Here is a 24625-nt window from a genome sequence, read left to right as displayed (position 1 = left end):
TAGTTGCTTCGTTCTATCGCTTTGCTGCATTACCTATCTTTTGCTCATCAAGCCTCCCATATTGCCATGAACCTCTAACCTTTGACACCTTTCCTATGCAAACCATTGTTTGGCTATGTTACCGCTTTTGCTCAGCCCCTCTTATAGCGTTGCTAGTTGCAGGTGAAGTTGAAGATTTCTCCATGGTGGACAGGATTTTGGTTGCGATATCACAATATCTCTTTTATTATTAATGCATCTATATACTTGGTAAAGGGTGGAAGACTCGGCCTTTTGCCTGGTGTTTTGTTCCACCCTTGCCGCCCTAGTTTCCGTCATACCGGTGTTATGTTCCCGGATTTTGCGTTCCTTACGCGGTCGGGTGATTTATGGGACCCCCTTGACAGTTCGCTTTGAATAAAACTCCTCCAGCAAGGCCCAACCTTGGTTTTACCTTTTGCCTCACCACCACCTATCCCTTTCCCTTGGGTCGGCCAACCCGGGGGTCATCTTTATTTTAGCCCCCCCCCCCCGGGCCAGTGCTTGTCTAAGTGTTGGTCCGAACTGAGCTGCCTGCGGGGCCACCTCGGGGCAACTTGAGGGTTGGTTTTACTCGTAGCTAGTCTCATCCGGTGTTGCCCTAAGAACGAGATATGCGCAGCTCCTATCGAGATTATCGGCGCATCGGGCGGCTTTGCTGGTCTTGTTTTACCATTGTCGAAATGTCTTGTAAACCGGGATTCCGAGTCTGATCGGGTCTTCCTGGGAGAAGGTTTATCCTTCGTTGATCGCGAGAGCTTATCATGGGCTAAGTTGGGACACCCCTGCAGGGTATAATCTTTCGAAAGCCGTGCCTGCGGTTATAGGTAGATGGGAATTTGTTAATGTCCGGTTGTAGATAACTTGACACCAGATCCGAATTAAAACGCATGAACCGCGTGTGTAGCCGTGATGGTCTCTTTTCGGCGGAGTCCGGGAAGTGAACACGGTTTCTGGGTTATGTTTGACGTAAGTAGGTGTTCAGGATCACCTCTTGATCATTGCTAGTTGACGACCGTTCCGCTTGCTCTCTTCTCGCTCTTATTTGCGTATGTTAGCCACCATATATGCTTAGTCGCTGCTGCAGCCTCACCACTTTACCCCTTCCTTTCCCTTTAAGCTTTGCTAGTCTTGATACCCATGGTAATGGGATTGCTGAGTCCTCGTGGCTCACAGATTACTACAACAACAGTTGTAGGTACAGGTTTTGCGATGATCTTGACGCGAGAGCGATGCTTGCGTGCGTTGAGTTCTTCTTCTGCTTCTTCGATCAGGGGATAGGTTCCAGGTCGGCAGCCTGGGCTAGCAGGGTGGATGTTGTTTGAGTTTCTGTTTGTGTTTCATCCGTAGTCGGATGATGCTCTCATGTATTGTGATGTTGTATTCGTGTGGCATTGTATGCCTCTTGTATGTATCCCCATGTATTATGTAATGTTGATGTAATGATATCCACCTTGCAAAAGCGTTTCAATATGCGGGTCTATCCTTGGTGGGACCTTCGAGTTCCTTTTGGATAGGGTCGCATATTGGGCGTGACATCCATGGCCTCCGGTGATGATGGCCCCCTCCGGCAGGGTGCCAGAGAGGGCCTATATTGATTTCTCGTGGCTACAGAGGCTTGCGGCAGCGGAACTTCCGATCTAGGTTATTTTCTAGAGGTTTCTGTATTTATAGGAATTTTTGGCGTCGGTCTCACGTCAGGGGGGTCTCCGAATCGCCCACGAGATAGGGGCCCATGCCCAGGGGGGTGCCCCCCCCACCCTCGTGGGTAGCCCGAGACTCTTCTGGCCCAACTCTTCTACTCTTGGGGCTTCTTTTGGTCCATAAAAATTCATCAAAAATTGGCACATCAATTGGACTCCGTTTGGCATTCCTTTTCTGTAAAACTCAAAAACAAGGAAAAAACAAAAACTGGCACTGGGCTCTAGGTTAATAGGTTAGTCCCAAAAATCATATAAAATAGCATATAAAACATCTATGGTGAACAATATAATAGCATGAATACTTCATAAATTATAGATACGTTGGAGACATATCAGCATACCCAAGCTTACTTCCTGGTCGTCCTTGAGTAGGTAAATGATAAAAGAAATAATTTATGAAGTGTGAATGCTAGCAGGTGCACAAGTTTGATCAATGATAATTTCAATCACCTTTTCTAGCATCATTATATGTCATAACAGTAGCTCATCTCATAAAACTTTTCGTGATAAAGTAACAAGCTATTCACATGTTAAAGTATAAATCATAAACTTTCTTGAAAACTAACAAACAGTGCTCTTAGTCATCAAACAATTGCAATGCATCTTATTTTCAGGAAGGGTCTATGTAGGAGCTTTCATTTAGCAAATCCCACATACTCAACTATCATATAGTCTTTCACAATTGCTAACACTCATGTGATATTTATGGCTTCGAAGTTTTAATCGGACACAGAGAAAGATAGGGGCTTATAGTTTTGCCTCCCAACCTTTTACCTCAAGGGTAATGTCAACAATAATACTTTATGAAAACCTACATCCAAGTGGATATATATATCCGGATCGCTCCAACACAAAGTACTCGCCAAAGGAAAAAGTGTAAAAAGGAAAGGTGATGATCACCATGACTCTTGTATAAGGATAGAAGATAAAAGTAAAAGATAGGCCCTTCGCAGAGGGAAGCAGAGGTTGTCATGCAATTTTAAGGTTGGATGCACAAAATCTTAATGCAAAAGAACGTCACTTTATATTGCCTCTTGTGATAGAGACCTTTATCATGCATTTCGTCGCTCTTATTTCTTCCCTATCACAAGTTCGTATAAAACTTATTTTCTTTGCACTAATAGATCATACATATTAAGAGAGCAATTTTTATTGCATGCACCGATGACAACTTACTTGAAGGATCTCACTCAATCCATAGGTAGGTATGGTGGACTCTCATGGCAAAACTAGTTTAAGGGATGTTTGGAAGCACAAGTAGTATTTCTGCTTGGTGTAAAGAATTTGGCTAGCATGAGAGGGGAAGGCAAGCTCAACATGTTGGATGATCCAAGACAATATAACGTTTTGGATATTGGAAAACATATCCCATTAAGTTGTCTTCCTTGTCCAACATCAACCTTTTAGCATGTCATATTTTAATGAGTGCTCATAATTACAAAATATGTCCAAGATAGTGTATTTATATGTGAAATCTCTCTTCCTTCAATTTCTTTCATGAATTGTTCAAGTGACCAATTCTGCGTTTGCTAACTTTCAATAAGTTTACTACCTATACTTTTTCTGTGTGAAGTCATTACTCCCCATGGTATAAGCATATGAAACATATATAAATTTAGATTTATGATATTCAATTCATTCAACCATTTACTCACAGGATATACATGAAGCGCGTGACTAAATGACAAACTACTCCAAAAAGATATAAGTGAAGAACACTAAGTAGTCAAATAATTAAATAGCCATGGGAGGATTCTTTTTAATTCAAGATTTCAGATCCAATGATTTTATTCAAAAAGCAAGTAAAATTGAAAATACACTCCAAGCAAAACACATATCATTTGACAAAAAAAATATAGCTCCGAGTAAGTATACCGATAGTTTTGAAGACGAAAGAGGGGATGTCTTCCGGGGCATCCCCAAGCTTAGGCGCTTGAGTATTCCTTGAATATTACCTTGGGGTGCCTTGGGCAACCCCAAGCTTAGGGTCTTTCCACTCCTTATTCTCCTCATATCAATATCTCACCCAAAGCTTGAAAACTTCAATCACACAAAACTTAACGGAACTTCGTGAGATAGGTTAGTATGATAAAGAGTAAACCATTCACTTTGGTACTGTCAAAGACAAGGTTCATAATTGTTATCACACAATGCCTACTATACTATATCATTTCTACAATTTATATTGAGAAATATAATCCATAGAAACTAGAAAACAAGCAAACTATGCAATGAAAACAGAATCTGTCAGAAACAAAACAGTCTGTAATGATCTGAATAACAACCATACTTATTCTACTCCAAAAATTATTAAATAAACTGTTGGACGTGGGGAGTTTATCTATTAATCTTCTTAAAAAATAATCAACTCAAAAGCACTCTTCTGTAAAAAATGGCGGCTAATCCCGTGAGCGCAAAGTTTCTGTTTTTTACAGCAAGATCATATTAACTTTCACCCAAGTCTTCCCAAAGGTATTACTTGGCAATTTATTGAAAAAAAAAGCTATAAAACATGACTACTACAGTAGCTTAATCATGTAAACACACAAAGACAGCAAGGGAGATATTCGGTTGTCTCCCAACAAGTGCTTTTCTTTAATGCCTTTTAGCTAGGCATGATGATTTCAATGATGCTCACATAAAAGAAAGAATTGAAACATAGAGAGAGTATCATGAAGAATATGACTAGCACATTTAAATCTAACCCACTTCCTATGCCTAGGGATTTTGTGAGCACATAATTTATACGAACAAGAATCAACTAGCATAGGAAGGCAAAACAAGTATAACTTCAAAACTTTAAGCACATAGAGAGGAAACTTGGTATTATTGCAACTCCTACAATCATAAATTACTCCCTCATAATAATTTTCGATAGCATCATGAATGAATTCAACAATATAACCATCACATAAAGCATTCTTTTCATGATCTACAAGCATAGAAATTTTTCTACTCTCCACATAAGCAAAATTCTTCTCATTCGGAATAGTGGGATCACTAATTCCTAAAGTTGACACTCTTCCAGACCCAGTTTAGATGATATTATTATTAATACTCCAAAAGATATAAGTGAATTTCATGGAGCATTCTACAATTAATATAGACTAACCAATATCCAAGCTCAAAATATGTAAGTGAAGCACACGAAGCATTCTATAAAACCATACTCAAAAGATTTAAGTGAAGCACAAAGAGCAATTCTATAATATCATACTTAAAGATATAAGTGAAGCACATGAAGTATTCTATAAATAAATGAAGGTCTAACTCATACTAGCATGGTTCTTAAAGGAAAAAAACAAGAACACAAAGGACACAAATCATGTGAACAAAACAAAAACCGAGGTATACCGATATTTGTTGAAGAAGAAAGATGGGATGCCAACCGGGGCATCACCAAGCTTAGATGCTTGAGTATCCTTTGAAATATTTACTTGGGGCGCCTTGGGAATCCCCAATATTGAACTCTTGCCTCTCTTTATTCTTCTCATATTGATAGCTCCTCGATCTTCGAACACTTCATCCACACAAAACTTTAACAAAAACTTTGTGAGATCCGTCAGTGTAATAAAGCAAACTACCACTTTAAGGTACTGCAATGAACTCATTATTTATTTATATTGGTGTTAAACCTACTTTATTCCAACTTCTCTATGGTTCATACCCCTCGATACTAGCCATAGATTCATCAAAATAAGCAAACAACACGCGAAAAACAGAATCTGTCAAAAACAGGACAGTTTGTAGTAATCTGGAAGACTAGTAAACTTCTGTAACTCTACAAATAAATATGAAAATTTGAAAAATTTGTAAAGAAGTAATGTGCAAAAAATTTCAGACCCATTTTACCTTCCAGTAAAAAATGTAAAATCACGCGCTACAGCCAAAGTTTCTGTTTTTGTTCTGCACATAGTAAACAAGCAATCTAATCATCCTAAAACCAAAGCTTGGTACATTATTTTTATAATACTATGGATATATACAAGGGGATAATTATTTACAGAGAAACTTCCATGAAAAATTCTACATTTTTTCCGTGAGCATGAACACAAGTGCTCCAGGTTGACCCTCACTTCTTCAATATTTAGTAAAATATAAAAGTAGGTGCTCTTATCATAAATTTAGAATATATTACTAAATATTATAAATAGCGAGTGTGGAATAATGATGGGTCGGTGTGCGGAATTATCCTAGGCAATTGTTAACAAGACCGGTAGTCGTCATTACAATTTCATATGAGGGAGAGGCATAAGCTAACATACTTTCTCTTCTTGGATCATATGCACTTATGATTGGAACTCTAGCAAGCATCCGCAACTACTAAAGATCATTAAGGTAAAACCCAACCATAGCATTAAAGCATCAAGTCCCCTTTATCCCATACGCCGCAACCCCCTTACTCAGGTTTATGCTTCTGTCACTCAAGCAACCCACTATAAGCGAATCATGAATGTATTGCAACACCCTACAACGGGAATCCCTCACGCTTGCATACACGGAGGGCACAATAGGATGGCACGAAAATAAAACATACAACTCATACCAATCTAGATCATCAATCAACCCAAAGACAAAAGATATCTACTCAAAACATCATAGGATGGCAACACATCATTGGATCATAATATGTGGCATCAAGCACCATATTCAAGTAGGGATTACAACAGGGTGCGGGAGAGTGGACCGCCTAAAAGAGATGAGGATGGTGATGATGATGGTGATGTTGATGAAGACGATCACCACGGCGATGATTCCCCTCCTGATGGCACTCCGGCGCCACCAAGAGAGAGGATGAGAGGTCCTCCCCCTTGTACTTCCTCCTCCATGGCCTCCCCCTGGATGTGGAGAGGTTCTCCCTCTGGTCCTTGGCCTTCATGGCAATGATGGCCCCTCTGGGAGCCTCCTCCATGGCCTCAGGTGATGATGGCCCCCTCTGGCGGGGTGCCAGAGAAGGCCTATATTGATTTCTCGTGGCTACAAAGGCTTGCGGCGGTGGAACTTCCGATCTAGGTTATTTTCTAGAGGTTTCTGTATTTATAGGAATTTTTGGCGTCGGTCTCACGTCAGGGGGGGGGGTCTCTGAATCGTCCACAAGATAGGGGCCCACGCCCAGGGGGGTGGGCATGCCCCCCACCCTCGTGGACAGCCCGAGACTCTTTTGGCCCAACTCTTTTACTCTTGGGGCTTCTTTTGGTCCATAAACATTCATCAAAAATTGGCACATCAACTGGACTCCGTTTGGTATTCCTTTTCTGTAAAACTCAAAAACAAGGAAAAAATAGAAACTGGCACTGGGCTCTAGGTTAATAGGTTAGTCCCAAAAATCATATAAAATAGCATATAAAACATCTATGATGGATAATATAATAGCATGAATACTTCATAAATTATAGATACGTTGGAGACGTATCAAGTAGCGCCCGGTGGAGGTTGGATGAACAGGAGACCGTGGATGAACAGTCGCAGGTGGAGGTTGGAGAAGGTCGACGATGGATGAACAGTAGCCCGTGGAAGCTGGAGGAGGTCGACGGTGGAGATGAACAGTATCCCGTGGAGTCCCGTTTTGCGGTACGCCACACCCCTCCCGATGAACAGGACCCCCGTTTCGACCGTAGGGCTGAAAACAAGTCCGTTTCCTCTGTTTTGCGGTACGCCTCACCCCTCCCGATCAACAGGACCCAATTTCGATCATAGTAGGTCCAACACAAGTCCGTTTCCTCCGTCTTACGGTACGCTAGACCCCTCCCAATGAACAGGATCCCGTTTCGAACGTGGCCGGTTGAACACAAGGCCGTTTCCTCCGTTCTGCGGTACACCACGCCTCGTTTCCATCGGCTGTTCCGTCCAAGCCAGTTGGCTCCCACGCATTCCGTTGCCTCCCGATGAACACGACGCATTCCGTTGTCTCCCGATGAACACGACGCATTCCGTTGCCTCCCCATGAACACGACGACGACGCAGTTTCTCTGTTCCGACCCAGCCATGTACACGAGCCCTGGCCGTACGTATGCGTGAGTAGGCGTTCGAGACCTCGCCCGTATGTACTTACGTGGCCGTATTTACTTTCTTGCACCCTGGTCATTGTACGTACGTGTATATGCTACGTGCGCGCCTCTACTACAGCACGTGCGCGCCTCTACATCGAACAGTATGTACGTACATGTTCACGACCAGAATGACAATGCTACATACGCTTCGACCAGGTGGGTCCCGACTGTCAGGCACTTCCTTGCGTGCGAAGATGTAGCTGGTGGGTCCCAGCAGTCAGGGGGGCGAATCGTTTTTTTTTGCCCAGACGCACTTCCTTGCGTGCGAAGATGTAGCTGGTGGGTCCCAGCAGTCATGGGGGAACATTCTTTTGCAAAATACGGTGGCCCGTCCGGTGGGTCCCCGCTGTCAGGTGGAGGAATAATTATTTTGCGCGTAATAAGGAGGCACTTCCTTGCGGCTGCCGTGGACCCAGTTGTCAGCCTCTCCACGTGCAGTGCTCTTCCGATGGAAGTCGGTCATTGACCACATTGACCACGCCGCGCCGAGAGCACCACGGCGGTGGACGATGGCGAGGCCTAGGAAGGGGACGACGCAGAACGGGGAAAGACGCGGTAGTGGAAGCCCGCGCAGAGAGGAGTACGACGGTTCACTGGTTCGGCTGCGGTGTGAGGCTGTCGTCGCCGCAGAATAACAGGGGGTGTGGGTGAGTAGAGGGATGGCCTGGCCAGCAGTGGGAGTAGTAGGGGGCGTTGAGGCCTCTGCGGCATCACAGCCGGCCACGGGAGGCAGGAGCACGCGGCACGACCGGCGCTGGTTTGGGCGGCTGGAGCAAGAAGACCAGAGGTTGAAGAAGTACTACAGCCGTTGGATGGACATCGTATGGTCACTGGAGCTAGAATCGTTCATATTGACTAAGTTGACAAAGCCCTCCATCCCCGTCAACTTAGTAGACCCACAAGTAAGCCTCCCACCAAGGTGGGTCCCAGCTAGCAGGGGGAGTATTCATTTTTTCTGCGTAATAAGGAGGCACTTCCGGTGGGTCCGAGCTGACAGCGGGGGGAACGTTTTTCGCGAAATACGGTGGCCCGTTCGGTGGGTCCCAGCTGTTAGGGGGGAAACATTTTTTTCGAAAAATACGGTGGCCCGTCTGGTAGGTCCCTGCTGTCAGGTGGAGGAATCATTATTTCTCGCGTAATAAGGAGGCACTTCCTTGCTGCGGCCGTGGACCCAGCTGTCAGCCTCTGCATGTACAATACACTTCCGATGGAAGTCGTTCCTTGACCACGTTGACCACGCCGCGTTCCGTTGCATGCATGCGTCCATGGGCGTGGTGCGTCCCCACCGTCAGCCTCTCACGCACAGTCATCTTCCGATTACTCTCAGTTGTTGACCACGTTGACCACACCGTGTCGAGCAAACCAAGGCCGGTGGACGAAGGCGAGGCCCCAGACTGGAACGACCCGGAGATGGGGAAGACGGGGCAGTGGAGTCGCGGATGGAGAGGAGTGGGAAACTTGACTGGTTCGGGTGTGCGGCTGCACAGCCGTGGTGCCGCCCACGGGAGACAGGAGCAAGAACAGAGGTTGAAGAAGGAGCACGGCTATTGGATTAACATTCAATGGTCCAGCTGCTAGAATCATTTGTTGATTAAGTTGACAAAGCCCTGCGTACACGTCCGCTTAGTAGGCCCACAAGTCAGCCACCAAATCTGACGGGTCCCAGCTGTCAACGGGAGGAATAATTTTTTCGCATAAGAAGGAGGCACTTCCTTCCGTGCGAAGATATAGCCGGTGGGTCCCGGCTGTCAGGTGGAGGAAACACTTTTTTCAGCTTAATAAGGAGGAACTTTCCTTGCGTGCTACCATGGACCTCGTGGGTCCCAGCCGTCAAGCTCTCCACGTACAATCCTCTTCCGATGACTCTCGTTTGTTGACCACGCTGCACTAAGCGCAGCGAGGCGGTGGACGACGGCGAGGCCCCGGACGGGATGACTCGGAGATGGGAAGACACGGCAGTGGAGTCGCAGATTGAGAGGAGGAGAAGGGTTATAACTGGTTTTGGTGCAGCGTGGGGCTGCAGTCGGTGGAGAATAACAGGAGGTGTGGAGGGTGGAGGGATAGCCTGGCCGGCGGTGGGGTAGCGCTTCGCAACGATGCGTGCTAAGCAGAGCCGCTAGCCGCCAGAGGCTGGACCAGGCACGGCGACGCTGGAGGAAGAAGACGAGAGATTGAAGGTGCATGTCGGCCGTTGGATATAAATCCAATGGATGTGGATGTCATAATCATTTGTTGACCAAGTTGACAACGCCCTGCGTAGGCTTCGACCTATTGGCCCACATGTCAGCCTGCAAAAATGTGGCATATATTTAACCCATGTTTTCTAGAATGTACAGTCCATTTGCTGGGTTGGGTGAACAAATAATTTCGTGTCAATGCGGCCCATTTATATTTTCTAAGAAATCCTAGCCCATTTGCACTTCCTTAAAATACACGAATTAGCTGGGCTTGTTATATATATAATGTTATGTTAGAAGGTGCAACTAATATCAAAAAATAAACCGGAGAGGCACAAGTTTTATATATATAATTAACAAATTAGCGAGTTATTGCTCAAAATAAAAATGAGCGCTGATTATTACATTGGTCCTTAAAATCTTCGCAAGCTTTTGTACGCAATCACCAAGATTTTCCTTGCCTGTGAGTCAAAAACAACCAGGATTTTCCTTGCCAACTTTTGTTAAACATTTACTTTATAAGTTAATAACACGTGGGATGTTTTTATAATGTACATATAAGTCTCTATAAAATATACGATAATAGTAATAATATAAATATATATAATGTGGTTAGAAGGGAAAACATAAATTGGACACAACATTATTATTCTTATATATAGATAAATAGAACAGAGACATGCGTTTTATTAAAAAAAATACATTGGGCTGCGGATCTTTAAGAAAAAGCCCATAGGCTGGTATGGACCTCAAAAAATAAGTTGAAGCCACTATCTCCGTATGTTGTGGGCTACGCATGTTAAAATACAAGACCTAGGCCTAGCTGATACTTGTTCACCCTCCAGAAAAAATAATACCAGATCCCCGAGTGAACTTGATTAAAAGAGGGGGCAGGCGGCACGACTGAAGAAGCACATCAGGAGCGATTTTTTTTCTTCAGTGGATGGCTCTCGATGGCGTTTTTTTACTTGCCTCTGCATCATACAACTTGTATTTTTAGCCTCCCAGTCCATTGTGGACCAGCAGCCCATTTGCTGGGCGGGCCAACCTACAGAAACCAGCACTTGATTTTTCATCAAGCCCCAAAAACAACGCAGTACTATGTTTGTTTTGAGGCAGAAAACATTACGGCAAGGGTTGAGCGGGGGAGGGGGGAAGACAGAGCAAAAAGATTAAAAAGAGCTGATGCACCGTTGCTACCCTAACAAAGCAGGTGCAATTCTTCTTAGGAAGAAGGTGTGTCATTGACACCCACACATCACATACCCCACAGTAGGCATACTAACAAGTTCACACACAACTACAACAGAAAAGGTAAACGTTTGTATCAAACTCAGGTTCACAGGACACGTTCATATTCATAGCCAACATTCACTATCAACAACTCAAAAGATTCATATATACACAAGTTCAGCATGTCTATGCATCCAAATGATTGATAGATCACACGACAATATTCATAGATAATTCACAAAAAAGATTCAGATATACACATGTTCAGTATGTTTATGCATCCAAATGATTGAGATCACAGCCAATATGATCCATGGACGAACTTTAATTACCTAGGGTATAGACTGGTAAATGGTGTTCAGTCGGAGGTACTTCTTGCTAAAATTAATGCTTGTACGAGTAAACTTTCGAGTACATAAGAGGCAGCACAGACAATCTAAACTTTGCTTGTAGATTTATCCTCAAATAGTGACCTCGTGCCGAGGGAGGTTTGAGCAACTTGGCCACTACTTTCATCCAACTAGTTTACTAGCTCATCTTGGTCCTGTAGCTCGCCAAAATTCTACATTGCAGACGAGAAAGGAGGCGGTTGAGAAAATGAACCACCCAAATTTTTTGTGCAGTTCAACTGAAATGGAGCATCCCTGGTGTGCAGACTAATTAAGTGCCAGATGAATATACGCGTCAACCAACTTGTCTGGAATCTTTAGACTCCATGCCATATAGTTCGCTACCATATCTGCCGATAACCAAAAGGCACAAGTTGGGACCAACGACTGGACTGTGTTTTTTTGGGCTATGCGCCAAGCAACATTTTTGGCGTCCACTCTCCTAATACTTGGAGTTTGACAACTTGTTGAAACCGGTTGATACTTGAATGAATATAGGCACTTCTTGTCAACATCAATGCTTGTCTGAGTGAACTTTGGAGTACATAGCAGCAGCATAATTAAGTATCTATCCATCTGATCTTTTTGTGCAGTTCTACTGAAATCACCCAATGCAATGATTTGCCTGTGAGTTCAGGCTCCAAGTCACTCCTTTATAAAATCGGCAAACAGTAGCACAATACCAGATTACCAATACATGACAAGTACAATAATCAGGATAAAGACCAGTACCAACATGTGTGAGGTAGCATATCAATTACTATTTCCTTTGACTGGAAGCCGAGATAAGTGAAGCGACTGACAGCAAAGGAAGAAAGAGGCCCAGATTAGCAACTGACAGGAAAGGACGGAAGCTGTTGAGGCAATGAAGCACCCAAAGTTTTTGTGCAGTTCCACCAAAATTGAGCATCCCTGTTGGCACATATATTGAGAGAGTGAGATTACTATAATAGTGGGACTAGTTGATGAAACATACACTAACAAATAGAAGCACCCACATAGGATGGTATTTGCTATGGTTATAAAATTGGTCCTAGAATGGTAGGCATCCAAGTTGGGTATAATAAAAACTATCATAGGAAGTGAATTGGATGCTATGATCAATTTGATACTTGATAATTGTTTTGAGATATAGAGGTAGTGATATTAAAGTCATACTAGTTGGGTGATTATGAATTTAAAGAATGCTTGTGTTGAAGTTAGCAAGTCCTGTAGCATGCACATATGGTTAAAGTTGTGTAACAAATTTGAAACATGAAGTGTACCTGGCTTGTGCATCCTTATGAGTGGCGGTCGGGGACGAGCGATGGTCTTTTCCTACCAATCTATCCCTCTAGGAGCATGCACGTAGTTCTTGATTTTTGATGACTTCTAAATTTTTGCAATAAGTATATGAGTTCTTTTGACTAATGTTGAGTCCATGGATTATACGCACTTTTACCTTTCCACCATTGCAAGCCTCTTCGGTACCGTGCATTGCCCTTTCTCACCTTGAGAGTTGGTGCAAACTTCGCCGGTGCATCCAAACCCCGTGATATGATACGCTCTATCACACATAAACCTCCTAATATCTTCCTCAAAACAGCCACCATACCGACCTATTATGGCATTTCCATAGCCATTCTGAGATATATTGCCATGCAACTTTCCACCGTTCCGTTCATCACCATCATGACATACATTACTTTTGTCATATTGCCATTGCATGATCATGTAGTTGACATCGTATTTGTGGCAAAGCCACCATGCATAATTTTTCATACATGTCACTCTTGATTCATTGCACCATCCCGGTACACCGCCGGAGGCATTCATATAGAGTCATATCTTGTTCTAGTTTCGAGTTGTAATTCATATGTTGTAATCAATAAAACTGTGATGATCATCATTATTAGAGCATTGCCCAAAAAGAAAAAAAAGAAAAAAATAAAAAAAAGGCCAAAAAAAGGAAGGCCAAAAAGAAAAAAAAGAAAAAAGAAGAAAAAAAAGAAAATAAAGAAAATAAATAAAAAGGGCAATGTTACAATCTCTTTTTCCACACTTGTGCTTCAAAGTAGCACCATGTTCTTCATGTAGTGAGTCTCATATCTTGTGCTTCAAAGTAGCACCATGTTTTTCATATAGAGAGTCTCATATGTTGTCACTTTCATATACTAGTGGGAATTTTTCATTATAGAACTTGGCTTGTATATTCCTACGACGGGCTTCCTAAAATGCCCTAGGTCTTCGTGAGCAAGGAAGTTGGATGCACACCCACTAGTTTTCTTTTGTTGAGCTTTCATTCATTTATAGCTCTAGTGCATCCGTTGCATGGCAATCCCTACTCCTCATGTTGACATCAATTGATGGGCATCTCCATAGCCCGTTGATTATCCTCGTCAATGTGAGACTTTCTCCTTTTTTTGTCTTCTCCACACAATCCCCATTATCATATTCTATTCCACCCATAGTGGTATATCCATGGCTCACGCTCATGTATTGCGTGAAAGTTGAAAAAATTTGAGATTATTTAAGTACGAAACAATTGCTTGGCTTGTCATTGGGGGTGTAGAATTTGGGAACATTTTTGTGTGACGAAAATGAAGCATATCCTAACTATATGATTTTGTAGGGATGAACTTTCTTTAGCCATGTTATTTTGAGAAGACATGATTGCTTTTATTAGTATGCTTGAAGTGTTACTATTTCTTATGTCAATATGAACTTTTATTTTGAATCATTTGGATCTGAACATTCATGCCACAATAAAGAAATTACATTGAGAATTATGCTAGGTAGCATTTCACATCAAAAATTCTGTTTTTATCATTTACCTACTCGAGGACGAGCAGGAATTAAGCTTGGGGATGCTTGATACGTCTCCAACGTATCTATAATTTTTTATTGTTCCATGCTATTATATTACCCATTTTGGATTTTTATGGGCTTTATTTTACACAGTTATATCATTTTTGGGACTAACCTACTAACCGGAGGCCCAGCCCGTATTGTTGTTTTTTTGCCTATTTCGGTGTTTCAAAGAAAAGGAATATCAAACGGAGTCCAAACGGAATGAAACCTTCGGGAGCGTGATTTTTGGAACGAACGTGATCCGGAGATCTTGGAGTGCAAGTCAAGAAGCTTGCGAGGCGGCCAGGAGACAGGAGGGGGCGCCCACCCCCTCTGGGCGCGCCCCTAGCTCCTGGGCCCCACAGACGGCCACCGACGTACTTCTTCCTCCTATATATACCTACGTACCCCGAAAACATCCAGGGAGCCAACGAAACACAATTTCCACCACCGTCACCTTCTGTATCCGCGAGATCCCATCTTGGAGCCTTCGTTGGCGCTCTGCTGGAGGGGGAATCGACCACGGAGGGCTTCTACATCAACACCATAGCCCCTCCAATGAGTTGTGAGTAGTTTACCATAGACCTTCGGGTCCACAGTTATTAGCTAGATGGCTTATTCTCTCTTTTTGGATCTCAATACAATGTTCTCCCCCTCTCTTGTGGAGATCTATTCGATGTAAACTCTTTTTGCGGTGTGTTTGTCGAGATCCAATGAATTGTGGGTTTATGATCAAGTTTATCTATGAGAAATATTTGAATCTCCTCTGAATTCTTTTATGTATGATTGAGTTATCTTTGCAAGTCTCTTCGAATTATCAGTTTGGTTTGGCCTACTAGATTGATCTTTCTTGCCATGGGAGAAGTGTTTAGCTTTGGGCTCAATCTTGCGTTGTCCTTACCCAGTGACAGAAAGGGTTGCAAGGCACGTATTGTATTGTTGCCATCGAGGATAAAAAGATGGGGTTTATATCATATTGCTTGAGTTTATCCCTCTACATCATGTCATCTTTCTGAATGCGTTACTCTGTTCTTATGAACTTAATACTCTAGATGCAGGCAGGAGTCGCTCCATGTGTGGAGTAATAGTAGTAGATGCAGGCAGGAGTCGGTCTACTTGTTGCGGACGTGATGCATATATACATCATCATGCCTAGATAATCTCATAATTATTCTCATTTCTATCAATTGCTCGACAGTAATTTGTTCACCCACCGTAATACTTATGCTATCTTGAGAGAAGCCACTAGTGAAACCTATGGCCCCCGGGTCTATCTTTTATTATATAAGCTTTCAATCTACTTTTATTTGCATCTTTACTTTTCCAATCTATATCATAAAATACCAAAAATATATTTATCTTATCATATTATCTCTATCAGATCTCACTTTTGCAAGTGGCCATGAAGGGATTGACAACCCCTTTTTTGCGTTGGTTTCGAGTTCTTTGTTTGTTTGTGTAGGTGCGTGGGACTTTTGAGGAGCCTCCTACTGGATTGATACCTTGGTTCTCAAAAACTAAGGGAAATACTTACGCTACTCTGCTGCATCACCCTTTCCTCTTCAAGTAAAACCAACGCAAGCTCAAGACGTAGCAAGGAACAAGGTGAAACCTTCATTATCTTAATGAGAAAGGATAGAAAGACATTAGCATATTACTCTAACAGTAGCATCAAATTCATGATGGACAATACGCAAAACATTGCCTCATTGAACCAATGGCAATAAATTGACATGCAAAACAATAGCACTATTATGTCATGACACTAATAATATTCCCTCCCTGCTCCACCACATGATTCACCTCCATAGGCAAACATACACACGTACATGATTCAGCATAGGGTGCTACTAAAGATTTGTTTAACTCCAACAGGGAAATTAGGCAGCGATAAATTAGTAGTACTTAAGTACTCCTAATTAATTAAGTGAGACAGCAGAAGTGGAAGGGCTCCTTGGAGGATCGTCTCACATGTAAGGTAGTCATTGCCGGAGCCCTTGAATGGCCTCGACTAAGGCCTCTGGCTTCAGCAAGATCGCCTTAGCACTGTTTATTCTTCTTCTTCTTCCTCTTCATGCTATGTTTCTCTTTCTCCTCACCAGTTAGTGAAACCTAGTACATGATTGGCCTTCTATTTCAGAATTGGTTTTGTCAGTGAGAGAGTACAAGTGTACTAGTAAAAAATAGCATTATTTTCTCATGGCAGTCGCAAAATAGAGATGAACACATACATTAAATATCATTCTTACCTAACGGAAGGTTATGGCGCCAATATGGATGTTGCGGATTGGAACACAGATCTCCCTTTGTGCAGTTCCACCGAAATGAACCAACTGTTCCACTCTGACATTCCAGTTAAACAACACAAAAGTCACTTCTTTTAAGAAGAATTTTGTGTAGTGCACCAAAAGGTCACAACAGCAACTAGGTGAAATGGATATCCCTGTTTGCACAAAAAGCTACAGAGGAAACAGTCAGAGTCTCAAACAATTACAGGCAAAAACATTTGGCTAAACTTGTCATGGCTTATAATAGTGGCATGGCTTCATTTTACCAGGGGCATTAGATTAAGAACTACTAAATATTTGGTATAAGAGCATGGGACAGTGGGTGCACCAGCAGTCTAGCACCATGTACCTAAACTGGGGCATAAAGTGGTGATTCATAGTTTGTTGCCCCGAGAAACAAACATCCAAGAAACATATATGGGTTGGTCCCATTTTTGTTCACTCTAGCCACCTACTCCTATGTGTGGATAGCAAATCTAGTCCTGGTCATACCACTGTGTACAGCGTTACCCCTATATTTCCCTTTTCGACCAAGAGACCGGTTGGATGACCAGTCTGTACTACTTTCACCCCCTTTCCTTCCTGTTTGTACCAAGTCCGATGTACATACTAAATTCCCCCATCCCCACTTTATTTCTTGTTTGAACCAAGTACAAGATTCGACTCCATGAAGTAGCTTTACCTCTAACAATAGAAAAAATAGGTGACATTGGACCATCCGATCGAGAGGGGCTGAGAGGTAGAAAATGATGCACATGCAGCGACGTAGCGAGTTGGGGAAGTAGAGCTAAGGCGGTTTCGAAGGAAGATATACCTGAAGGTCATCGGGATGTGGATAGGTGGGCGGCGGGAGGCCGAATCCGCCCACACTAGGGCAACGACGAAGGGATCAGAGGACCTCCCGCGTCGGCGCTCGGTGATGTCTACTACACAACCTTCTTCTTGTAGACGTTGTTGGGCCTCCAAGTGCAGAGGTTTGTAGGATAGTAGCAAATTTCCCTCAAGTGGATGACCTAAGGTTTATCAATCCGTGGGAGGCGTAGGATGAACATGGTCTCTCTCAAACAACCCTGCAACCAAATAACAAAGAGTCTCTTGTGTCCCCAACACACCCAATACAATGGCAAATTGTATAGGTGCACTAGTTCGTCAAAGAGATTGTGATACAAGTGCAATATGGATGGTAGATATAGGTTTTTGTAATCTAAAAATATAAAAACAACAAGGTAACTAATGATAAAAGTGAGCATAAATGGTATTGCAATGCTAGGAAACAAGGCCTAAGGTTCATACTTTCACTAGTGCAAGTTGTCTCAACAATAATAACATAATTGGATCGTATAACTATCCCTCAACATGCAACAAAGAGTCACTCCAAAGTCACTAATAGCGGAGAACAAACGAAGAGATTATGGTAGGGTACGAAACCACCTCAAAGTTATCCTTTCTGATCGATCTATCATAGAGTTCGTACTAGAATAACACCTTAAGACACAAATCAACCAAAACCCTAATGTCACCTAGATACTTCAATGTCACCTCAAGTATCCGTGGGTATGATTATACGATATGCATCACACAATCTCAGATTCATCTATTCAACCAACACAAAGTACTTCAAAGAGTGCCCCAAAGTTTCTACCGGAGAGTCAAGACGAAAACGTGTGCCAACCCCTATGCATAAGTTCACAAGGACACTGAACCCGCAAGTTGATCACCAAAATATACATCAAGTAGATCACATGAATATCCCATTGTCACCACAGAGCATGCAAGACATACATCAAGTGTTCTCAAATCCTTAAAGACTCAATCCGATAAGATAACTTCAAAGGGAAAAGTCAATCCATTACAAGAGAGTAGAGGGGGAGAAACATCATAAGATCCAACTATAATAGCAAAGCTCGCGATACATCAAGATCGTATCACCTCAAGAACACGAGAGAGAGAGAGAGATCAAACACATAGCTACTAGTACATACCATCAGCCCCGAGGGTGAACTACTCCCTCCTCGTCATGGAGAGCGCCGGGATGATGAAGATGGACACCGGTGATGGATCCCCCCTCTGGCAGGGTGCCGGAACAGGGTCCCGATTGGTATTTGGTGGCTACAGAGGCTTGTGGCGGCGGAACTCCCGATCTATTGTGCTCCTGGATGTTTTCGGGGTATATGGGTATATATAGGTGAAAGAAGTCGGTTAGAGGAGACACGAGGGGCCCACGAGGGTGGGGGCATGCCTAGGGGGTAGGGCGCACCCTGGACCCTCGTGGCTTCCTTGAAGCTTCCCTGACGTCTACTCCAAGTCTACTGGATTGCTTCCGGTCCAAAAATAACTCTCCTGAAGGTTTCATTCCGTTTGGACTCCGTTTGCTATTCCTTTTCTACAAAACAGTGAAATAGGCAAAAAAACTGCAATTTGGGTTGGGCCTCCAGTTAATAGGTTAGTCCCAAAAATGGTATAAAAGTGTATAGTAAAGCCCATAAACATCCAAAACGGGTAATATAATAGCATGGAACAATAAAAAAATATAGATACATTGGAGACGTATCACTCGGCCAGAGATAAGGTGCGGCCGGCAGTGGGTCTCCTCCCTCACTGTCGACGACGGCCTAAATGCTGCCCCTCCTCCCCTTCACTGGCGGAGGGGGATACGTCCGGATCTGTAACCAGCGGTGAGGATAGAAATACAATGTTTTTTGAAGGAAGAGAGACAGTGTTACCACCCCTATCTTGTTTAGATCTAGAGAGGATGAGAGTGTGTGAATAGAGCAGCCCTAGCAAGCAAGCGCGGAGGCTCAGGCCTATATATACGTAGTGGGGTAGTTTTCCTTTTTCACTCCATTAAAACAATCGTTTAAAATTGTGTACTACGTGCTAGGTCGCCATTTTTTAGTTGTTGATTGCTTTTTGAGATAGCTACCCGCTTGTTCCAAGCGGTGTTACGGTGTGCCAGGTCTCGCTTTGTATCGTTCAAGTCCGGTACAAGTCCCTCCATTAAATGAACAACCACCCCCTTGTAAAAATTGTGAACAAGCCCACGGCTAAAATTATCGGAAACGTGGGTTGCCCCAACATGCATTATTATTTATATTTTCTACTCCCTCCATTCCTAAATATAAGTCTTTTTTATTAGCCACACCTAAGACTAGAATTTTTTTATTAGCAGTGAACCCCACATGTGATAAACACAAAAAGTGTGGCAAGATTCCCTTAGGCAAGCCAAAGTGTGTCTAACAATTTGATTAACTCAAGTTAGGCAAGTGTGGCAAGTGTGGGAAAAATAATGTGGCAACATAAGATAAACATAGTGACAATCCAAACAGCCCCGTAATTTTTTGTGACATGCATGAAAATTTGGTTAGTTAAATGGGCCATTTGCATTTCTGTCCCTAACTCGAACCCACTACTCAGATTTATCCCTAATTCCAAAGTGTGCTCAAATTTGCCCCTCTGCCGTTAGGTGACCTTACAGAAATGCCCTTCCGTGCCGTTTCCGTTAGGTCAAAGGCCTTTGACCGTCTATCGGACGTTTCCTGGACATTTTGCCCCTGCCTCCATGTGTCACTTACATGTGGGACCCATCCAGAGAAAAAAATACTCTCCTATTCTAAGTCAAACTAGTCAACATTGACTAGGTCAACAAAGGACATGGGCCCACATGTCAGGGCCTCATTATTTATTTATTACTATGATAATTAGCTTTGTTTTTTAGCTGGATATTTAGCACTATTAATTATGGAGGGCCCACAGGTCATACTCACAGGTGACAATTACCTGACCTGTCCGGCCCACTTGGCCGTACCTCATCCCGGCGATTTCACCATCGGTGACCACAAATCACGACCGAGGCACATCGGATTCGCTCTACGGAGGATGACTGGACGTACCGCTAGCACCTACGCATAGTTGGAAACTAGGCGCATCTATTGGTGGCGGAGTTGATCCAAATGGTCGCCGGAATCAAGGACGGTGACGAGCGGAGTGGCAGCTGAGCTACAGTTTGGTCGCGCACGTTCCCATGTGACGAAAACGAGCAAACTATGTGTCTTGGTGGCTTCCAGTGGTCTTTGGGATCACTCTGTAACAACACCAGGACACTGGGGGCTTGGATCGATGCGTGCAATGGCCATGGCGGCTAGCGGCGCTCGGGCTTGTGGGGATGCAGCTAGCGGAAGAACCGACGGGCTTAAACACAAGGGGGGAGCAGGAGCGCATAACGATCTCACTGGAATGAACAGAAGGCTCGGGGAAGGTCACATGACGGCGAATCTAGGCCAGTGGCCGGCGGGCAGAGGCGACCGAGATTGCTTCGATGGCGGAGTTGCAGGGCACCCGAGGTCATGATCCACGGTGTGGTGATGCTATGCTTGACGGCGGGCCTCGGAGACATGCCAGTGCGGCTTCTCTATGCCGTTGTCCACGAGAACGGCGGTGCTCGGGTGAGCGTGCAGGCGACATGCCCTCGGGAGAGGAAGATGATGACCAGCCAGAGAGCTGGGCTGGTTGGGCCGTCCCTGGCCAAAAAGGTAATGCGCCCTATCTCTTCTCTTTTTTATTTTTTCGAGGGGCAAAACTGTCTATCAAACATCAAGAAAACCGTCAAAGCCCTTTGACCAGACAGAAACGGCACGGAAGGACATTTCTGTAAGGTCACCTAACGGCAGAGGGGCAAATTTGAGCACACTTTAAAATTAGGGGTAAATCCGAGTAGTGGGTTCGAGTTAAGGACACAAATGTAAAAGACCCTAGTTAAATTTATAGTCAAAATTTGGCAAGGTGCATCAAATCAACACATGCAAGTATCAAAAGGAAAGTCACGGCATGCATGCATGCATTGTACTCCCTCCGTTTCCAAATATAAGTCTTTTTAGAGATTGCAAGAAGTGACTACATACGAAGCAAAATAAGTCTACACACATCCCTATGTTGTAGTCCATTTCAAATGTGTAAAAAGACTTATATCGAGTGCAGTGCTTTGATGTGTCGCGTCAACTCGTACAAGACCGAGAAGTTTGATTACTACAATGCCCTCTCCCTCGCGGACTGAGCTTCGGTGCCTTAACTGCACCTGCCTTTGGCTGCATGACAGGTGGGCCAACCACCTATTGGGCCCACCTGTCATAGACGCAAAGGCAGGAGCAGTAAGTCAATGAAGCTGCGTCCCTCCCTCGCGCATGAGCGTGGTGGCTGGCAGGACTAGTAGAAGCTTTCGCTACATGCTATCCCTCCCGCACGAGGTGGATGGACATGCAGCAGTGGATTCGATATTGTAGAAGTAGGAGTAACATCATTGTTCGTCTTCTCGAAGAGGCAAAGATCCAAGCGCAACCCAAACGTGGCAGTTGCGAACCCTCGTGTGGTAGTCTTTGTGTAGGGGTGGGGCGTCGTGAGGTGCCTTGGAGCACGCATATAGCCAGGCTCTTGCATGAGACAAAATTGCTATTTGAGCCCACTATTGTAGTATTAGTACTTGCTAGTATAGCCCTGTAAACCGGAAAGGAGTATTTTCCTTTCTAGAGATTTCAACAAGTGACTAGACTACACCGCGTGCAGTACTCCCTCCCTTCCGGTTTATAGGCCTCAAATCTCAAATCTCATCAACCAAGGCATTTTGCGATTGGAAGAATGTATCTCGTATACTTTACAAAACTACCCTAATTAAACTCATGCATTAATTACGTAGTTCACTCATTTTCCTCTCCGTCTTGGTTGTGATGCACAATATTGAGCACTCCTATATGACTAGCCGCTCTATCTACATGTGGGACATCAAAGCATCCGGGCCCGCGTGCCATCCACGAAATCACAGCGAAGTGCTACAGTCGAGACTCACCAGTCACCCCGGTGTGGCCGTCATGACCCGTCATATCACAAAACCCACACCTTTACCAACAGTGGTAAAGTGGCCTCCAAGTTGGACTGGACGAAGCAACCATCATTTCACTAGAATGCTTGTTGAAGCCCCTTCTCCCCTTTCTTGAAGAAAACCTCACTCCAGGCTACTCACTTCTGCCATTTTTCTTCTATACCGACGAAGGAAAGGTGGGCGAATCAGTGATGCTGCTATATTTTCATTCCAAGAATCTTCTTTTTCCGAAGCACCCACCGATTCTCACAGCCTATTCTTTTCCCGTTTTCATTGCGATTGTGGTTTCCTTTCAATTGCTTTTTGTTTGTCAGTTCATTGATGGATCCTGGACCACTAGGCAAAGAGTTGCCGGTGAACAACCCACTGGAGACAGCGATCTCTAGGAAGCGAGCACCGACCAATGAGTTGACCATGTTGGCAGGCCAACCCATGGAGACGAAGAACTCCAAGAAACAAGCACTGGCCAAAGAGTTGACGACGTTGGCAGACGAACTCCTCAAAGAAAGTTGGAAGAACAGCAAGGGTCCCACCGTGCCTACCCCAGAAACTCTGATGGCCACCTATGCAAGGCTCAAGGCCGAGTTTGAGGAGATAGTCGCCTTTGAGAAGCAGTATTCCCCTGGCAAGGTGATGGCCCCCATCGAGGACGAGGAGATGGCCCCCGGAGGGATGGGATCCCCCGGTGAGCTGCACAAGGTAAAAAATAATGGTTCATTACCATGGTTGTGGTTTTCGATTATTTGCAATGTGCTTGCTAATATGTTAGGGTTGTGCAGGTGCCGGTGGACGTCCTTGATGATTCCGATGTCGCGGTCCGTCCTATGGACAACGCCCCAGAGATCGCTTTTGATGTCGTGGTCCGTCCTGTTGGCATCGCCCTGGAGATTGATTCCGATGCTGCTGTCCATCCTGTGGACATCGCCCCAGAGATCGATTCCGATGTCGCGGTCAGTCCTGTGGACATCGCCCCAGAGATCGATTCCCATGTCGTTGTCCGTGTTGTGGTCATTGCCCGAGAGATCGATGACAAGAAATAGTTGGTCGCGCTAATCCTTCAGGGTAGTTTGCATTGCCCTCTGTTTAATTACCAGAACAATGTGTGTTATGAAACCATCTTAGGGCTAGTGCACCATCTTGTGTTGGCGGTACTTGCTACTTTTGTTTGATAGTGAATCATGCGAACCCTCTCCGAGTTATGGAAACAAATGTATCCTCGCCAGCTTTTGATGTAATATATGGCATGCTTAGATGTAAGTTTGAACTATTTATCATATCAGCAGGGCTTGTTTGATGATTCTTGGTGTTAATAGGCTAGCTACTGTGCGAGCTATAGTACTTGCAAAACAATCACCGAAGAGAAGCATTGGGGCTGATGAGCTCGTGGTACGCTTATACTTATCCGTCGGCGATCGGCCAATAGCCCAAGCTCCTAAAATTGTAGGCTTAGTTGACATGGATACATTCAGGCCTGATTTGGTTCATAGGGTAGGAAAATCATAGCAAAAGTACAGAGACGTACAACACAAAATCATAGCAGTACAAAGACGTACTCCCTCCGTTCCAAAATAGATGACCTATAGGCGGGCTAGTTTGGCCTAGTGGTTTTTTTAGGATGGTCTAGTGGGTTTCAATGATATGACGTGGTACAGTGCCGTCCAGTCTTCGCGTGTGGTAGCAGTATTGCGGGTACAGTAAGTTTTCTTGAAGAAGCAGAATTCAATGAAGTCATGATGGTTCCTTCGTCCGACCAACTTACAGTGGGAAAGGTTGGGCCTGCGATACGACCGGGGTAGACCAGGATAATTTTTTGCATGGCAGGTGGACTAGGATGGTCGACGTCCCACATGTCGGTGAAAGAAAGTATTCTTTCCGATATAGAAGACGGGCAACAAGTATTCATTGCTTATTTTTGATGAAAGCTATTGTCTCCATTGTTATGACGGAGGAGTGTGAAACACGGCAGCCCAGTGAACTTGGCATGTGCACCACTCCCTCCTTCCTCATGTAATACTACCATACTGTTGACTATAAGGTTGGCTATAAGGTTACAACTTTTTCTCACTTTC

The sequence above is a fragment of the Triticum dicoccoides genome, chromosome 5B, assembly GCF_002162155.2.
Source record: "Triticum dicoccoides isolate Atlit2015 ecotype Zavitan chromosome 5B, WEW_v2.0, whole genome shotgun sequence".
Classification (NCBI taxonomy): Eukaryota; Viridiplantae; Streptophyta; class Magnoliopsida; order Poales; family Poaceae; genus Triticum; species Triticum dicoccoides.
The sequence above is the reverse complement of the archived record's forward strand: the minus strand, read 5'-3'. Positions refer to the sequence as shown.